The following is a 7,747-nucleotide window of genomic DNA, read 5'->3' as shown; positions in this document are numbered from 1 at the left end:
CATATCTTCAAGTGTCCTATTCTTTCTTTCAACAACTACATTTTGTTATGGAGTCCTAGGAGCATAAAAATTATGATCTATGCCATTCTCATCACAAAATTCAGCAAATTTAGCATTTTTAAATTTAGTGCCATGATCAAACCTAATTGATGCAAGTTGATTACCTAGTTGTTTCTGAGTTTTTCTAACAAAAGAAGTGAACATGTCAAATGCTTCATCTTTAGATGTTAAAAATAATGTCCAAGTAAACCTAGAGTAATCATCAACAAGCACCATCATATATCTTTTACCACCTCTGCTTAATGTTCTCATTGGACCACAGAGATCCATATGGACCAGTTCCATCGTTCTGGTGGTACTTACCACTTTCTTGCATTTAAAAGAGGATCTTACCTGCTTCCCCTTGCACAAGCCTCACAAACTTTGTCTTCCTTGAACTTGATGTTAGGCAGTCCTATCACCAAGTCCTTGGAGACTAATTTGTTGAGTTGACTCAGACTTGCATGTCCAAGTCTCTTGTGCCAAAGGAGGGGATCATTGTCCAACACACTTAAGCAAGTGAGTTCATTTTCTGGCAGTCTGGACAGATCTACAACATATATATCGTTCACTCTTTTTCCCTACAAAACAATCTTGTCAGTGGTAAGATTTATCACAAAGTATTTAGTAGAGGTGAATGCTACCAAGTTACCTCTATCACACAGTTGTGATACACTAATTAGACTGTATTTTAGGTCGTCTATCAAATAGACATTCTCAATCGAGTGAGAGTCAGTCTTACCTACCTTGCCAACCCCAATGATCTCACATTTCTTCCCATTTCCAAAGGAGACATTACCTCCTTTGAGGTCCTCAAGTGAAGGGAACGGGTTCTTACTTCCTATCATGTGCTTTTAGCAACCACTATCCATGTACTATATTTGGCTACTCCCCTTCACTTGGACCTGCAAAAGGAAATCAGGGGTTAGTCTTAGGAACCCAAACTAGTTTGGGTCCCTTCTATAAGTGAAAAGATGAATCATATTCTTTTTAGCCCAACTTGGTAGCCTATACTTCCCTTGAACAAATTCTTTGTTCTTTTGACTTGCCTTATCTTTTGCATTGCATTCACTTTTATAGTGACCTGTTTTCCACAGTGAGTACAAATCTTGTTCTCAAGAAGTGTAAGGTACTTGCTTTTGGGATTCCATTTAGGTGGGAGATTCCCAAAACCAAGTCCTCTTCTATTGCTATTATGATATTCTTGTAGCCATGAAAGTGCATCGGAGGACCTGTTCTATTTACAAGTTCTGTCTAGTTCATGCTTGACTTTGCCTAAATCCTCCTTCAAAATTCTAACCTGCTCATCCTTTTTATACAACTCTTCTTTTAGTTTACCTACATTTTCTTCTAGAGTGAGTTGTGTGCAATCAGTTGTCTTCTTACTTGTTCCTAATTTTAGTTTTAGGTTTTCAGATCTAAGTTCTAGTACATTTGATTCAAATGCATGAACCTGGTTCTTTAATGCAGTATTTTCACTTATAGTCTCACTAACCCTAAGTTCCAGGTTCTTACACTTTACTTTTAAAATCACACATTCCATAGACAACTGTTCCTTTTCATTGTTTATATCCTCAGATTCATCAATGAAATCTAGAAGTAACTCAGATAGCCTTTCTTTAGACAAAAACTTAATCGTGTATTTTAGATAGATTATACTTACTTAAGATTCCTCATCGGATTCTCCAATTGCCATAAGTGCTTGTTGATCTTCATCTTCATCATCTGAGTCCTCATCTGAGCTTTCTCCCCCAGCAGCAACCATAGTCTTTGTTGATTCTTTGTTCTTCTTGGGATGAACATGTTCCTTCTTTCTGTTTCTTCATTTAGCTCTTTCCTTCTTCCATTCAATTTCTCATTGAGGGCAGTTTTTGATGTGGTGATCAGTCTTCCCACACTTGTAGCAGCCCTCATTGGTTTGTTTTCAGTAACCCTTGATTTGTTGTAACTTCCACTTCTTGAAGAATCCTTTCCTATTATTAGGTACTTCTTGAAGTACTTTGTGATCATAGCCATTTCATCTTCCTCTAGATCAGAACCTTCAGTGATTCTGAGTGCCAGACTCCTTTCCTTCTTGGGTACATCCATCTTCATGGTTCGCCTTCTAAGTTCATAAGCAGTGAGATTTCCAATTAGCTTATCCAAATTAAGAGTGGCGATATTCTTTGACTCTTGAATAGCAGTGATTTTGCTCTCCCATGAGACTGGCAGAACCCTTGTCAAAATCTTCTCAACTCTGTCTTCTTCAAAAATGACCCTTCCAAGAGACTTATGTTCATTTGTTTGTATGGTGAACTTTGTATACATCTCTTGGATGGTTTCCCCTTCCTTCATAGTGAAATTCTCATATTGAGAATATAGTAACGTTCCTCTGAACCTCTTCACCTGAGGTGTTCCTTCATGAGCCACCTGCATAGTGTCCCAAATTTCCTTAGCAGTAGTACATCTTTGAATTTTGTTGTACTCATCTGGGCCAAGTCCACAGACGAGCCATTTCTTGGCCTTAGAATTTTACTCCCATTTCCTCAAGTCCTCAACAGTGTAGTCAGCTCTTGTTTTTGGCACATCTACTCTTTCAGCATTCTTTTTCATAGTAGCCAGGGGACCATCAGTGACAATGTCCCATAGCTCAAAGTCCTCTCCTATGATGTGGTCTCTTATTCTATTTTCCACCAGGAGTAGTATTGGCCATTGAAGAGTGGTAGCATAGCAGTTGATTATCCTTCCCAATTTCCAGGTGGTGCACTCATCTTGATCTTATCCTAAGGTGTTAGCCTCTTCAAGGATAACCTGGCTCTGATACCAATTGATGTTTTAACTTCAATACCACACAAGAGGGGGGGGGGAGGGGGAGGTGATTTGTGTGGTGTCCAATTTTTCGCATGTACAGATTATAGAAGGACCTTGTTCTTCTATATGTTCCTTATACTACTGTTGCGGAATAATAAATGCAGAAATTAAAGAACACGAGGAATTTACGTGGAAAACACATGGCTCAAAAGGTAAAAAAAAACCACGACCTACTTCCGAGTAGGATTTTTCCAAAACTCTTCACTAAATCATTTAGCCAAAAACTGCATTTACAAAATACTTTTGTAAACCTAGGATTAACTCTAATCCCGTTGTGGCACACAGCCTCTAACTATTGCGACAACTTCAAGTTAACTATAACTTGAATACTCTGAGTACCTATTGCAACTGCCTCTAGATAAAGCTGAAAGGTACAATATGAAAACACCTACTACAATTGAACTAGAATAAAAGACAGACACTTGGAACTAGTTCTTCTATCTGGTTCAAGTAGCTTCAGGTTCGCACACTTGAATCACACACGAATTGCTTGCAAAATGCCTTGCTATTTTGCTCTCAATTCATATTTAACTTCTGCTTTTGTGCGTTACCTGCATAATGAGAACATCCTACGATTTATAGTGTTAGTAGAGTAGAAAATCACTAGAGTTCTAATGCTACTCTTCCTTGGTGGAAGAGTTCTAGTTAATCTCAACTCCTAACTCCTTCCTTATCTTGGATAATGTTCTCGCTGGGTAAGGAGTACTTCTCCTTATCATTTATGCAATCATTTCGATCAGGAGATATCTATTATTATGCCAAATTTCGTTTATCTCCTGCATGTACATCTCACATGCTTTGAATCTTCCCGTGTCTATATCTACCAGTGATGGAGCTGGTTCATGCCTGAGCTTTCTTTGTCAATATTCAAAATTAACCTTCACTTGGGCCAACACCAAATGAAAAGGGAACTGGATCAATATGAAGATGTTGCCATGGATGTGGGTATGCTGCAAGTGAATAATGAACAAACTCAGAAACCATCATCTGTGCCGTAGGGCATGGAGTCTGAAATGAATACTCTGGACCCAAGGGTCGACACAGAACTACTTGGTTAGCGTACTGACTGCTTGGGACTCTAGCGCTCGTCTCACCCTGACATGGAGGTGTACCCCCAAACATGTCAGTTGACATGTCATGTAGAAGATGACCTATAGTATCTGACTGCTCATGCTCATTCCTTGACTGGTCATATGAAGGAACATCTAAAGAAGCGCCATGTGAACCAGGAGCGTCACTAGCAAACCCCTATCTACTTAGGCGTCTCTACCCACCGCCTCCATCTTCTCTGCCAACTCTACGCCTCAGTACATTATGTGACTCCGCATATGTATCACCACGTGGATACTCTGTCTCTATGTTACCCCTACTTTGTTCACCTGCAGCCTTAAATGAATCCAAAGTCAACTGAGACAACTCAAGTTCAAGCTCACAAACATCTTATCCTGGACACTCAACGTTCTCCTGTGTACGCGATGTCGGGCACGAGCCTACGTATCAATACTCAGTTAAAACATAAACAATTAACATGTGAATTTCGATAAAAATATAATAAAACATACCAGAACTTCACTTTTTCCGGCAAAAGTCTGATATCCCTGTATGAACTGGTGATCAAGATGCCCGACAAGGTGACGCGTAATAACATTATACCATTGTGTATATGATGTGTCATCCTCATTCCCTCTTCGGATCTCTAATGTCTCAATGTAACTTCTTCGGTTATGCCATAGTAGTACCTCAGTGGAGTAGAATTGTTGCCAGTCAAAATTAGGTGGGCTCCTGCGGTCCATCTGAAGGTGTATGTGATCCCATTGTATAGGCCTAGGGAGAACTGGACTAAACCAAACTGACGCATCACCATGTCCGGATAGTGCCATTCAACTGCATCCCAGCAAATAAGAGGTACAACAGCACGCCACAAATCTTCACCAATTAGGCAATACTCTGGTAAGTTAGCCATAATCTCAGTAGTATATGGCATCCATGAGAACTGTATCAAAATGTAATAATAAATAATAAATAATAAATAATACATAATTAATCCACATAGCAAATAAAAATAAAATAAACCAAACGTATTTAGTTGGTGTTGCGCCACTAGTGCATCCAACTGATCACGACATAAATATAGTAGATGTGCTGCTACTGTATCACGGCACAATGGGGTCTTTCGTCTACGAGCTAGCGGCGGAGGCGTGTGAATATGGATAGTCGACTCACTCAACTGCGGCCTGAAGAGCAAAATTCTCTCGTATATTCATACCTTCATGCCATAATTAAAACTAAAAATATATATTTAAAACAATGACCGATAAATAAATAATTTAATATCATTACCTGAAGCAAAGGCAGAAATCCGCCGATGGTGCTAGTCCTGCACTGTGAAGCACGACAAAGAAATTTATACAGTATAGCTAGTGTGGCTGCTCCCCAAGCGTATCACCCAACATTGTCCAGGTCTTGACGAAACGGTAGATAAATCAACAAACTTTGTTACCAGATGTATCAACCGCAAGCATGCCTCCAATGATCCACATCATGTATAAACGAACCAGCTGCTAGACTTCATACTCAGTGGTATCATCGGTAATCAGATTCAGTAACTTTATATGTCCAATCAATGATGACATTCTAATCCTGCCCCCTGAAATTCAGTATCATCCGGTGCCCAACCGAGAAGTGTCATCATCGAGGGAGGCCATTCTTCAGCGTCCCTAGTTTCATCCAACCCCGTCACAGGATCTCCGTCAATAGGTAATCCGTACAATACAACAATATCATGCAGCGTAATCGTAGCCTCACCGGTCCTAAGATGAAATGTATGTGTCTGTGGACTCCATCTCTCCACCAACAGTGTTATCATATCATGATTAAGTGTTGTGTATCCAGCAACCACAACACCATAAAATCCTGCCTGCAGCAAGTACTGACATACCCGTGCATGTAACGGCTGTCTCTCTCTGTGTTTCCAAAACTCACCATCTTATCGTCGACACATCAATTCCTCACACGTAGCACTATCCCCTATCTTCTGACTGGAAGATAACTTTATTTCTTTGACATGGGCAGCCATATTTTCTTTTGCATTGTATAACGAAAATGTTAAATTGTTAGGAGGAAGAAAGAAAAATTTTGCATTGCAAATTTATAACTAATCCTTCGTTCTGATTGGTTGAAGAGGTAGGCTATTTCTCCTATAAGAGGAGAGTTTCGGCTTCTTCATTTCACGACACAGAAAGAGAAGCAACATAATAGTTGCAGAGAGTATTTCTCAGGCATTATGAGAAATAGACTGTGTAGAGAAAAATAGAGAGTGAGCGATATTGTAGTGAGGTGGAATATCAAAAGAGGGTTATTTCTTTTGAGTGTTGTAGTGGTCTTTGGAGTATTTTACTCGGACCTACAAAGCGTAAAATTCTTTGCTATAATAATATTAGTTGCTCGTTTCGGGGTCATAGTTTTTTTTCTTATTCAAAAGAGTTTTCCATGTAAAAATCTTGGTGTCGTTGTCACTCTTTTATTCTTGTTAATTACCGTATCTTGATGCTATATTATTATTCTGCTTTTAATACCGTGAATATTATTTCGGTGGGGTTTAATATCAGACTACGGTGGTCAGCTTGCCTCACAAGCATACGGGAGTCAAAAGGGCCCGGGTGCGTAGGGGCTTCCATATAGCCTGAAAAGACAAGGCAGTTGATGGTAATAAATATCAGTAAAAATGCATATATGTCATATCATTTATAACATTGAATAAAGTACCAATTAAAAGCATAAAAATTCACCCACCCTACCCTGCATATTCGCACGAATCTTGACTACTTTTCAAAACGTTATTCATTTATCTAATATGTTACTTTATCATGACGCACAATTTGAGTTTCTTTTCACATAATGGGACGTAGTATGACACTATAAATACTACGAGAACTACATCCTTCAAGTTGTTTGCACATATCTATCTGATTTTCTTTGGTTTACATTTAGAATAATGCCTAAGAAGCTAACTTTCAATGGTTTGTTCAAGAGGAGAAAAAAAGAAGTTAGTTCACGAATCCCCCATGGTAAGAGCGAAATATTAAATAGAATTGAATCATATTTTGAAAAAAATATGTTAGGTTGTTATACCGATCTTTAGGGTAAGAAGTGCTATGGTATTCTTCACCCCTTATAAAATCAACCTATTTCTATCTATATAGATCTTGAAATAGAAGGACATATTATTGAAGGTACCACACACTCAACAAAGCATGAATGAGTTCGAGTTTGGGTGAAAAACCTCAGTGAGTTGAGTTATATTCGAAGAGATATGACTATGAGATGTTATGCCGCTGGCACAACCTCATTATACCACAAGCAGTTTCAGCAACTTTCCAAGAATGCAAGTTCAGAGACGAAGCACTAGTTATCCAGCACTTGATGAAAGAAATCTTGGAGATGAAAAAAATACTAGACACCTTTCATGGTTTGAATGAACTAAACATGGTAGAGGGGAGTGAAGAAGATCATTAGGCGGTATTAGAAAACACAAAATTGCATCGCGATCAAACATATCTAAGTATACCCAACAATTGAAGAATGGATAGGACTTCCAAAATATTTACCACAAACATTGAACTATGGAGTGCCAAATTATTGTCGAAATCATGTCTATGGTGATTTTAGCTTTACCCAAGAAGTTCAAGACCTACGTGATAATTGGGGTCTAGAATTCGAGGAAGAAGTCGAGGACGAAGAGGACGATGAAGAAGCTGTTGGCGAAGAAGAATACATAGTTGTACCTGACAGTGATGAAGATTAAAAAGTCCCCATCTTATTCCTTCACATCAATTGTTACCTACCTTAGCGTTTATGT

General features: G+C 38.8%; 1 long non-coding RNA gene across 1 annotated transcript; it reads right to left on the bottom strand.

The window, feature by feature from the left end:
• Positions 1-3,397: 3,397 nt before the first annotated feature.
• LOC104115992 (uncharacterized) lies at positions 3,398-6,313 on the bottom strand. Its single transcript, XR_004512037.2, has 3 exons — positions 5,230-6,313; positions 4,452-5,123; positions 3,398-4,379 (listed from the first exon to the last, which is right to left on the bottom strand). It is a non-coding gene; the product is annotated as an uncharacterized lncRNA (long non-coding RNA).
• Between the last annotated feature and the right edge of the window lie 1,434 nt (positions 6,314-7,747).

This window comes from Nicotiana tomentosiformis, chromosome 11 (assembly GCF_000390325.3).
Source record: "Nicotiana tomentosiformis chromosome 11, ASM39032v3, whole genome shotgun sequence".
In the NCBI taxonomy this organism is placed as follows: Eukaryota; Viridiplantae; Streptophyta; class Magnoliopsida; order Solanales; family Solanaceae; genus Nicotiana; species Nicotiana tomentosiformis.
The sequence above is the reverse complement of the archived record's forward strand: the minus strand, read 5'-3'. Positions and strand labels throughout refer to the sequence as shown.